Below are 12,374 nucleotides of genomic sequence, written 5' to 3' on the forward strand. Positions count from 1 at the left end.
TTGATCTGTAATATCCAAACGAGCCCCCTTAATTAGCGGCTCCTCTAACAACCAGAACAGAGAAGTAGCATTTTCTGGTCTTTTAATAATGAAAGATCCCCACACTTTAAACAGTCCTTGATAGAATGAAGATAGCCGACTCAATTGTAGCTTTTTGGTATCAGTGAGGAACAAAGCAGTATCTAGTCCAAGTCCATCCACTCTGTGAAGAATGTTTTTCACAACTTCTCTCCATATCACATCCACAGAGCCTATTAAAAACTTCTGAATGAACTGGAACCGGAATGTTGCATATCTGCTTGACAGAGACACCAAACCTTGTCCTCCCTCCTCCACTGGCAAAAAAAGCACACTTTGAGGGACCCAGTGCAGCCTGTCCCAAAAGAAGTCCACTAATATTGTTTGTAAACGTGATAATAATCCTGTGGGAGGTTCCACACATGAGAGCTTATGCCACATATTTGAAGCTATTAAATTGTTCAGTATTAGTACTCTCCCTCTAAAAGATAGTTGAGAGTGAATCCATTTCCATTTCTTCAGTCTGCCCTCCATTTTTTCTATAATCCCATTCCAGTTTTTCTGCTGCACTGATTCATCTCCAAGATGCACACCTAAATACTTAAGGCCCCCCCTTTTCCAATTCAACCCACCAGGTAAAATTGGTAAACCATTCTTCCATTTACCTTTTATCAGTGCATCACTCTTCTCCCAATTTACTCTTGCAGCAGAAATTACACCAAATTCACTAACAGTTGATGCCAAATTAATAACATCTTTATTTCCATTAATTAAGATCATGACATCATCTGCATAGGCAGATAATTGGTATTGAGCACTGTGATTCCTTAACTTAAAACCTTGAATACAAGAACGCAACTTGTTTAACATTGGTTCTATTGCCAAGGAATATAACATTCCAGAAAGTGCACATCCCTGCCTTATACCTCTCCCAATTTTAAAAGGGGCACTCAAACCACCATTGATCTTCAGTACGCTCTCAATGTCTTTGTACAATACCTTGATCATTCCACTAAAATTAGACCCAAAACCAAAAGCATCAAGCGTATTCCAAAGATATTGATGCTCTATTCGATCAAAGGCTTTTTCTTGATCAATTGAAATAAAACCTATATCAAGATCAAGACAGCCAGAGACATCCAAAATATCTCTGATGAGACTAATGTTGTCCATAATCGACCTTCCGGGTATACAATAGGTCTGGTCAGAATGAACCACTTGCCCCATCACATCTTTTAATCTATTAGCCAAGATCTTAGAAAAAATCTTTAAGTCTGTACAAAGTAAACTTACAGGTCGCCAATTCTTAATTTCCTGCAAATCACCTTTCTTTGGCAGTAAAGTGACCACCGCCCTCCTACAACTTAGAGGGAGTGAACCCACAGCTAAACTTTCATTTAAAACATCCAAGAGGTCTTTGCCCATCACTCCCCAAAAGGCCTTATAAAACTCAACGGAGAGGCCATCAATACCTGGTGCTTTACCAGTCTTCATATCTTTCAAAGCATTTAAAAGCTCCTGCTCCGTGAGAGGCTTCTCAAGTTTACCTACAGAATCCTGAGTAATTTTTTTTAAGCCATCATAAAACTTAGCAGATAATTCCTCATTCTCTTTATATTCACTACTATATAACTCAGCATAGAATTGTACAGCCCTTTTCCTGATACTTGTGGGTTCTTTCAATTCCTGCCCATTCTCTGTTCGAATAGAGTGAATAAATCGACTCTGCCCATTTTTCCGTTCTAGGCCAAAAAAAAACCTTGATGGGGCATCCATTTGTGTGAGCATCTGATACCGTGATCTAACCAGAGCCCCTTGTGTCTTTATACCCAGGAGGTCTGTAAGAGAAGACTTCTTACATTTAAGAGCATCAAGACATTGTTTTTCTCCAGTAATTTCAACCAACTTTTGTAAGTCAGTAATCTCAGAATCAAGTTTTCTCATTGAGTGCATAATATCCCTAGAGACATTGAAAGCGTACTGTTGACATAATGCCTTAATTTCCACCTTCCCACAATCCCACCACTGTCTTAAATCAATAAAACAATTTTTCCTACTTTTAAATATTTCCCAAAAATTACAAAACACACTCCTAAAATTCATATCACCCAACAAAGATGTATTAAAGTGCCAGTAAGCACTCTTAATTTTAACATTTGCTATAAATACTTCACATAACACCAAACAATGATCCGTAAAACCAACTGGCACAATTAAACACTTTTTAACAACATTAAAATGATGTCTAAAACAATAAAACCTATCAAGCCTGGCCATTGAAATACCATTATCTCTGGAGTGTGACCATGTATACTGCTTATCTTTATTATTCAGTTCCCTCCACACATCACACAAACTGTGGGTTTCAATTAATTCACGCATTACATGACTTGAAACAGTATGAGGTTCCAAATGGTTCCTATCAAGAGCATCATTTTCCGTACAGTTAAAATCCCCTCCCAAAAAAAGATAATCATCTTGATTACAACTTTGTAAAAAAACACTGACCTCTTTAAGGAAGGCAATTCTTTCAGTACTATTTGTAGGAGCATATAGATTTAGAAAAACAAAATTAAATTTTTCAAATTTTGCTTGTAAAACTAATAACCTACCAGATACCATTTTCTTTATTTCACATGAAATTGGCAAAAACCTCTTTGCAAAAAGAATGGCCACTCCGCCTTTTATGGAGCTCAAATGTGAGAGGTACACTGCCCCTTCCCATTCTTTCTGCCAATCAATTTCATTCAAGCGATCACTGTGTGTTTCCTGTATAAAAGTTACATCAATATTTTTCTGGGTAATTAGTTCAAATAATAGTGCTCTTTTTTTAATATCTCTTGCACCATTCAAATTAAGGGTACCCACTTTTATTGTACTCATTAGATTACATAGTTTTAAACAACATATTGAAACACACAGTAACTTAAGAATAAAAAAACTATGTAGTTTCAAATCCATCTTCATTCTTTAACTCCAACTTCACTTTAGAGACAAATTTCTTCAATCTATATATCTCCTGTACTGTGAATTGTTCTTCTCCTTCCCCCCTCATCAACATCACAACTGATTCAATGAATGTTTTCCGGTCTTGAAAATAATCTACAACCTGGACATTCTTCATATTCTTTGTCTTTTGTAAGAAATTTCTCACTTTTGCAAAAGTATAACTTTGCTGAACCTTCTCATTGTTATCATCAACAGCTTCACTATCAGAATCGTCCACTGCACTATTTTCAGTCTCATCACTCTTTCCAGCTTGTTTATCCGTCACCGTTTCATCGCTTTTTTTTCTCGGGGATTTCCTAGCACGTTTTCTCTTACTAGAGGGTGTTTTAAACAAAGCCTCATCCTTTTCAAACTCAGTATTTTTATTCTCCTCAGCCAAGATACATTCAGCTACAGCTATAACAGTCTCAGTGGTCACATTTGTTTCACTTTCATCCTCATTTTCTATATCTCCTACAACAACATCCATGTCTTCAACCCCGCTAACATCAACACTCTTACTGTTTTCACCATCTTCACGCTGCTTTCGCACATTCATCGAAGCATTATCAACGCTAGTCTGCTCCACATTGCTACTACCGGCATTTTCATTTACCAACACAGCAGCCTCCGCACCCTCAATCCTCGCAGGGCACGCTCGCTTGGTGTGACCTTCCATTCCGCAGGTAAAGCACTTCATTGTATCGGAAGATTTGAATGCCATATTCATTTCATCCTCGGCTTTGTTTAAAACCATATACACTTGCCGTCTAAAACAAACAACATGTTTGAGCAATGGAGACTTACAACCGAGCGGTATTTTTTTCATTTGCGACATGATTTTGCCATGCCGAGACAACTCTGCTACTAGCACCTCATCCTTAATAAAAGGCGGAACATTGGAGAGGATTATTCTTTTCGCTGGTTGTATTAATGGTACAACAGAAACCAGTGTATCTTGGATCACAACTCCACTTTGCACAACACTATTCACCTTCTCTATAACGTCCAAGAAAATAACCACAGCGCCATTCATTCGGGACGCAGACACAATGCTATCATAACCGACAGCCTTCCCAACAGCCAAGGCACAATCTTCAACCGAACAATTAAAAGCAGGCACAACTTTAATGCCATGCCTGCGTGAAAGTTGGTCAAAACTTTGACCGAGCGCCGCCGGCGTCGCCATAGTCACCTGGCAAACGCCGGCCTACGGCGTCCTCTCCCTTTACACTTCACACAATAAATACTCCTCTACTAACTAAATCAAAACTTTAAGACAGCGAACACCAAGACACTTGTGAACAAACAGTGTGAGAAAAAAAGAGAAAAAAAGTTCACCCTCACCACAGCGTTCTCTCACCCACACGCACCTCGCAACACTCACTCTGCGCATGTGCACGAAACGAGAGAGAGAGAGAGAGAGAGAGAGAGAGAGAGAGAGAGAGAGAGAGAGAGAGAGAAAATAGAATGAGATCACATAAGGAGCTCAGGTATGAAAATCATAGTCAGTAACTTTTGGAAGCCAACAACAAATCAGATCATAACAACACTTTAAAGCAGCATTTAAATCTCCATAGAAAAGTGATACTTGCAGAGTGTCCAATGTGAGCTTTGCGCGGTGTTCCTTTTGAAAACAGCGGGCGTGTGCCGGAGGCCATGTGACGCGCGTGCACGCTGCGCTGGCTCTTGGTGTGAGCGTGGAGCACGTGGTCCTTTGTTCTGTCCTCGCGCTGTATTTGAAAGGTACAACAAACATTGTTCCAGAATTCGTCTTCCTTGCGTGGAGAGGCGAATAGTTGAATAAACTTAGTAAAGAAAAGAAAAGAAACGAACGAAACGAAAGCTTCTAAAGGAGCCATTAAAATGGCTTTTGGGGGGGGGGGGGGGGGGGGGGGGGGGGGGGGCTTGCGCTATGAGCGCGGCACGAGGCCGCGCGGAGGGTCGCACAGGAGAGCAGCGTGTCCGAGAACCAAGAACGAGAAGAAGAGGAAGAAGAGCAGGGTGGACCTTGTTTGGTCAATTCTTATAGCTTGAAATAGTTCACGCCCCTTTTTCGCGTAAACAGCCAATGAAAGTCCGCGATCTGAAGCGGAGGGAAAAGTTCCTTTGTCTCTGTGGAGACAACCCCCGCCCCCTGGAGATCTAGGGCTTGTCCAAATTCCAGGGATTATTCTAGCAAGTTTGTAATTCAGATTACATACATATTTAAAGATTTGCTTAACACATGATAACACTGCAGATGTTGGGAAACATCTAAATGTACCAAAAGGGAATACGTAATACATTTATAAAACATAAAAACAGAAAGTTAATGAATACATTCCATAGAATGCATTTTTCAAAAGAAGCCAGTGATTTGGCTTCTCTCCTGTCCTGTGTGGTCGTAAACATTTACAACCTGCAAAAGTGGGGGTTGCAGAAACATGGCTCTCTTTGAGAAGGTTAAAGTGAGGAGAGACATTTCCTAAAGTATGAGCTTGCAACTTATACTCTTCACATAACAAGGATTAACCATTTTATGCAATCCATAAACATAATTAAAATACATATTAATAATAAAAGGAAAGTAAGGAACTTATACGAAAGGTTTCCTTTGTCTCCAGTGTGTTGGAGGAATTTGGGTTGGGGGTTTTCATTTCTTCTTTGAAGCTCGCATGGGCATAGTGAATAATTTAAGTCCAGCCAGGCTGGCGCCAGGCCTGGCACTTGGTGCAAAAAGAGTTTCATTTGGAAAATCTGAATTAAACACATGAATCGATGATCTGCATATCCGTTACACACTTCCCCCTTTCGTCAGATGAAGTCCCTGTGTGGACATCATCGGACAGCAATCATCAGGATGGGCAGATGACAGGTGAATCGTGATGGTCATGCAGCAGGTGGGTCATGATGACAGGTGGTTCCTGAAGCTGAGGATTCAGTTTGGTGAGGTTCGGTATTGTCTTTGACTTTGCGTCCCTTTTCCAGGGATTCCATCGGAGACCTCCAGCCACAGTTGTCGTGAGTTTGGCTGTAGAGGTTTGCATCTCGTTGAGTATCCTGTATAGGATGAAGGTCACGCCAAGAGTCAGGGTGGGACCACTGACAGTGGAGATGCCCCGTGCAGTGTCGGCAGCAGTCCAGGCTAGGACCGCAGATGACTGGTTCAGAATGGGCTGTCGAGACAGTGCTTGGAGGGCTGTGTCGACAGGAGTAATGTCAATGTGTTGGGTGGTACCTTTCAGTACTTGGTCCAGCAGGTTGGCACGGGTGGCGGTGTCATGCTGGCCGTAGGTCAGTGTAGCTGAGCGCACAGGAGTGTTGACGAGCCATCTGTTACCCACAATCTCTGCTTGCGTTTCTGTGACTTGTGTACGAGGCTTGGCTTCGGCAGGGCAGCGCGTATCGCTGACCCAGGGTTGCAGCTCGCAGATTCCTTCAGAGTTGTGTCTGAGGAAGGGTTTGCTAAGGCAGAGATAATGAATGTCTTTGGTTAAAGTAAAGTAAAGTAAAGCAAAGTCATTATCAAGGTTTCAGAAGCCCGCATGTCCGCTATGTTGGTCTGTGTAGACAACGGAGCCTGCGTAAGCGATTCTGAGGTAGGCAGTTTAGCTAATAAAGTTCTTGTGCTGTGTGTAATCACTTCAACCTTGAATGTGGGTGGGTGGGTAGGGAGTGACCACAGAATGTTGTTTAGTGTGCCAGTTTTGGCAAGGGTGTCAGTGTGATCTTTAAAGTCCTCGTCTAGACTTGGTAACTTCGAGCGTCCTTTTACCTTCTTCCAGTACACAATCACATTGTGTGTTTTTGTGATGTTATCACATTGCTGGAACAGGTGTTGGTGTTTGACATGCTTGTTGTTTGCAAGTGTGAGTCCGAGTTCCACACATTCAGGTGAGGATTGGAAGAAACCCAGCGTGTGGTGTAAGGTTTGACCACCTTGCAGGTTGAGCCGAACAGCGACCCCTTTGGTGTAAGCTGGTACCACCGTACCCTGTTTGTTGACTAAGGTACAGAGGCTTGAACTTGGGCCTGTTGTTAGGGCGTTGTACTCATGGCTGGCTGCTGGGGTTCCCGTGACCTCTGTGACCTGACCGTCTGGCTCCGTGGGAGTTCCCGTGACCTCTGCGACCTGACAGTCTGGCTCTAGCAACCTGTGTGGCTGGAGAGAAAGAGGTTCTAGCACTTGAGCAAAGTCTTTTAGCTGTTTGAAGTTCAGAAAAGGGTCAAAGTGTTCTAGCAGGTCTTTGTCGATGAGCAATGTATGAGTGTTCATTTGTGGGACATACATGGGATGTATTAGACTCATCGGAACGAATGTCAGGTGAATGGAAACAACCTGTTCAAACTGGATGTCATCCTGTCTGTACACCTGTACATTCAGTTCATAAGTTTGAGGTGTAAGAGTTCGATCTTGTCTCTTAGCTTCAACTTGGAGTTTTTTGAAAAGGTAAGATGAGATCACCGTCAGGTTTAATCCTGTGTCGATCAGGTCTTCCCTGTTGACTCCTTTTCGGCCCACCCCCTTTTTGACAAGGCTGCCCAGGAATGTTGGCATCAGGGCAGGTGTGACGATCGGTGGTTGGTGAGGACCGGTCTTGTGTAGCTCGCTGCGAAGGCAGGTAGTCAAAACAGCTCAAAACAGGACCTGTGCTGTCTCGTTCAGTTAGCTGTAACAGTTAGCTCTGTGGTCTGTAGATGACAGGCAGTGTTCTGGGTGCTTGGCTCATCTTCCTTGTGAGTTTTCATGTGAAGAAGCACTTTCAGCACCCTCAGGATCTCTGCTGTCTCAGACGTGGCTGCACTGTGTTGCCCTCTGCTGGCTTGGAATGGTATTGACTCTCTGTAAAAATGTCTGTGACTGTGGTGTTGTAGGGCGCCATCTAGGGTTAACTCCAAGCAGTGCTCAGAGACAGAGACTTTGGGGTATTTCACAGTCTTTTCACAAATAGTCTTTTGCTTGGTGCAAGCTTTGTGGGCTAAGTTCCGTAACTCTTGTGTAGTCCTGTTACGGGGACACGCTGGGACTCTGAGATGAAAACTCCAACTGGCATGTAGGTTTAGGAGGAACAGAGTTTTTAAGTTGAAATCCTGTTCCATACCTGGTTCGTTGCATGCTCCGAAGTAGGTGTTTCGTAGCTGACTACAGAAAGTCTGTGGGTTTTCAAATCGGCCCTGTTTGAGGTCCATAGCAATAAGGAGCCCATGATCTGAGTTTGGATCAGAGAATTCAAGAATCAAAGTCTGTAGCAGTTGCTGGTAGTACGCTTTGACAGTCTCTGGTTGACGATCCAGAAAGCAATGCACATCACGGCTGGACGTGATTTTTAACAGGTACAATGTGTTCACATCTGTCACGTTAGCGACAGTTTGCAAATGAAAGTCAATGGCTTGTAAAGAAGCATGAACGTCATGTCCTCCTGCAGGATCTGGATTGAATGTAGAGATGCTTCTGGCTAGCTTGTGAAGTTCTCTGTGAGCAGTACAGGATTTAGTGACATGCGTTCTCTGGAAGGGTTCTCTTCCCTCCGTTGTTGACAGATGTTCTTGTAAGCTGGCTGGTGATTTCCTTAGAAGTGAGCTTACATCTCCTTTTCCAGCTCTGGGTTCTTGGCTGAAAGGGTTGGAGTGGCGGCCCGGGAGAAATTTTGTGGTGTGCGTTTCTCCGATCCAGCCACTCTGTAATCTGTGAGATTGTCTCAGTTCGGTGTGAACAGTGTCAAGTTCATCTTGGAGCTCATCTCTCTGCAGAGTAAGCTTGTTGAATTTAGCTCGGGCCGCTTGCAAGTGTGTTTTGCAGGCCCAGGTTTTATAGTCTCTTTCTTTCAGTTCAGTCTCTGCTCTTTTTAGGAGAGCGTCGCCTTGCTGGAGTTTTTTGTTGAGTTCTTTTCTGGCTTCTCTCTCCAGCTGTTCTCTTTGATCTGTGTCGAGGCGAAGATCTTGCAGGGCATTGTGAAGTCTTTCAACTCCTTTCTGTAGCTCTGGATCTGTGTCGTCCTCTTTCTTGCGCTGGTTCTGGGTCTCGAGGAGGAGCTGATCAAGATGACTCTGGGTTGGGGCCTGGTCCTTCCAGGCCTCCTCCGCGATGTTGCTCCGTTCACTGAGCCGTGCCTGGGCGACGAGAATGTGAACTAGGCTTCTGAAGATCCTGGCGAGTTCTCTGTAGTAGTCGCTTTGGTTTGGATCGCGTGCCATCAGTTCATCTAGCTCGGTGTCTAGTTGCTCTGGGTGCTGCAGGTTACTGGCGTCCTTGGGCAGGAAGGGGGTCGTCACTGCTTTCAACCATGTCGAGAGGTGGCCCCCGTGGACTGCTGGACTGGATGCCTGGAACATCCTGATTCTCTGTTGGCGAGAGAAGCACAGCACACACACACAAAAAGACCAATGCAAGTTCGTTCTACGTTTAACGAGCTATATTCATATTCATGAGCTATTCATTCATCTGTGCCGTTTATGAGAATTTTGGGGCTGACTGATGCAAACAGTCAGACAGTTAAGTAGCCAATTAACTTGGGTCAACGAAGGACCTGAAATGGAGATTTGACAGGCAGTAGCCTAGCGGGTCGTGTGATGACACCGGCTGCTGGTTGTCGCTCTACTATTTAACTTCGTTGGTGGCTCCCAGGTTACTGTCTCTATGTGAAATGAAAGAAACAAATCACAACAGAACAGAGGGTAGAAAAAGATCAAAGTGAAACACAACACTTGAAATGAGATAAAACAATAGAAACACAATGTGTTAGTGAGAATAAAGAGGCCTAAGCCTACTGCTAGGTTTTAAGATAGGGCCAACAGGTGAATGGGCTATCTGGGTAGGAAACCTAGAAATGTGGTGTGGCTTAAAGAAGCAAAAGGGTCAGAACACTTCAAATATATCCGGGGGAATATCTAACATTCTGTGGCTTATAATAAGTGGATAGTTTTTATCACTTTTGGTTCACCTGGTTGAATTGAAGTCATTCAGGTGGGAACCAGTGGCTTGGTCAACCTCCCCGGTGTTCCCCAAACACTGAACCGCAGTTTCCCCGGTCCTCCGTTACTCTGGCGTGGCGCCGTCTCGAACGGCTTGTGACTTTTAGCACAACCTTTGGAGTGCCAAAATTGCTGATGTCTCTTGAGACAAGAGGAACACCGGTCGGGCAGCCTTGCTCACTGGAAACCTGAGATGACTGTCCAATCACCGAGGGAGTTCTACAATCAAATACACAAAGGATGAACAAAGGAAACTTAAAGTTAATTAAGGTTTGGTTTGTTTAACATCAATTAAGTAACTATATATGTAGAGAGGAGAGGTAACAGCTTTACCTAATAATAATAAAACAAAACAAAGGAATTATGATAATAATGGTAATTATCAAAATAACCTAAGTCAAAAGAGAGAAGAAAAATAATAAACATCAAATTAAAAGACAGGAATGAAACAAGGGAGAAGGAGTAGCTGGTTTTCACCACAAGGGGGGGGGGGGGAGTACTGCTTCTCTGTCTTTAACCTGCTGAGCAGAAAACTTAATTCAAATTAAAAATTCAAAACTGGTTTAAATCAAAATTTAAAATAAGCATGTAAGAATTAAAAGGAAAATCTGAATAATATCCTATAATAACCATTGATAGCTTGTAAGTTATCATTAATGATCATGAAATTAATCAAACAGGGTGAGATTAATCAAAAGGGGTAAAAGTAGACATGCAGTTTCAAAACAGAATGGAAAAGACAGAGGTCTGTTAGTCAATTTAACAGGAGACTGCCACTAGATGGCTTACCTTCTAAGTGGGTCAATCAGTGGTTGACCTGACACATCTAGATTTCCACTATTAACAATTACATTTTAATTCAAATCATGTTTGAACCAAACTCAAAGTAAATGTAAACAGTCAAAGGCAGAGAACATTCTTTTGTTTCCCTGTAATAATATTCGCACGAGCAAAGCTGTAAATGCAAATAATTATCGAAAATTTAGACATCCAATTCAAATATACATCACAGGGGATTATAAATTAGCAATCAGAGCGCATTATCTGAAATGGCCACAGGTTGGCAGCTTTGCACTCACGCAAGCTGGAATCAGAAAGCAGGGTGTACCCTGAAATTTCTAACCCACACGTTCCCTCTGGTGTTTAGATAGCGGAACTACAATTTCAATATGACTTAGAAATTATCTGATCGTTTGTCAGGCTGATTTTCTGCATCGAAAATCACAAGTAACAAACCAAAGGTTTTAATCTCTGAGGTGCTATATTAACATAGGTTGAAGAAGGATCCGTTCACTTCCAAAACACAACTGTAATAAAAACAGGAATTTTCCAACTGTTGACTCCAATAAACATTTATCAAAATAGCACTTATGATTTAAATGTTTTAGGTTTAAAAATCGGGTAGCTAAGCCAATTTTAGACCAGGAGTTTTTATCGTTTTATTTTTGAATATTATTGTGGTTTACCACAAATTCAATAAGCAAGGCCTTTTTAACTGAATCAGAGGAACATCGCTCAGGTTCAGATTTACATGTTGCAACTATTAAAAGATTTCTTTATCTTTTAATTATTCATATTAAAATGTTTTCACTGTAAAAAGATTTTGGTCTTTCTTAACAGGATACTTTTATCATTATACTGCAGTTTACTTTCATCAAAAATAACAGTGACTGTACTGTTAAGTTTCTACAAATACCTAGCGCGCTGACTGACCAGCTTTTTGCCTCAGTCAGTAGTGAGTTCGCGTCTTGCGACTTATCTCACAAGTAACATTACATAATTTCATACCGCACGTGCAGAAATTATTAAAAACCATATACATAGATTGATTGCTCACAAAACGAAGTTTGAAATGCCCGCGTTTCTCCACCATAATGTAACAACAATGAGTCTTACAGAATAATTAACTCAAATGATATATAGGGAATTTGAATAATTAATCAGGAATATGATTAATTTAGATCTCAGATGACAGTTACATTAAATTTGATTGATTATGAAAAATAGCTCAATTGCCTATAAGAATAAATAATCACAGGGCACTGTAACTTACTCATTAATATGTCAATATTAAATTCTTCATATCAATTATTGTGATATCTCTTACTGTAAATTACTGCAAATCAAACCGTGGTATGTCCAGCAAACCACTGTAGACCTATCAATTTTCAATAAAGTTATCACGCCTTATAATTCAAGGAAAAGTATTCTCTGGCCATGAAAATATTATCCTATCCTTATGATAAATTTAGTTTCTAAATTTAGAGCTTGTAGCTATAGATCAGACATCTCAGTGACTCGTAATGTGAGTGGGGTGGAGTCCAAGCCAATCGTCAGTATATGGGTTTTTAATAATTAAACTAGTAATACATCAAACTACAAATCACACAGAGTAAATATGCATACGACAATAA

This window comes from Carassius auratus, unplaced genomic scaffold (genome assembly GCF_003368295.1).
Source record: "Carassius auratus strain Wakin unplaced genomic scaffold, ASM336829v1 scaf_tig00216553, whole genome shotgun sequence".
Lineage (NCBI taxonomy): Eukaryota > Metazoa > Chordata > Actinopteri > Cypriniformes > Cyprinidae > Carassius > Carassius auratus.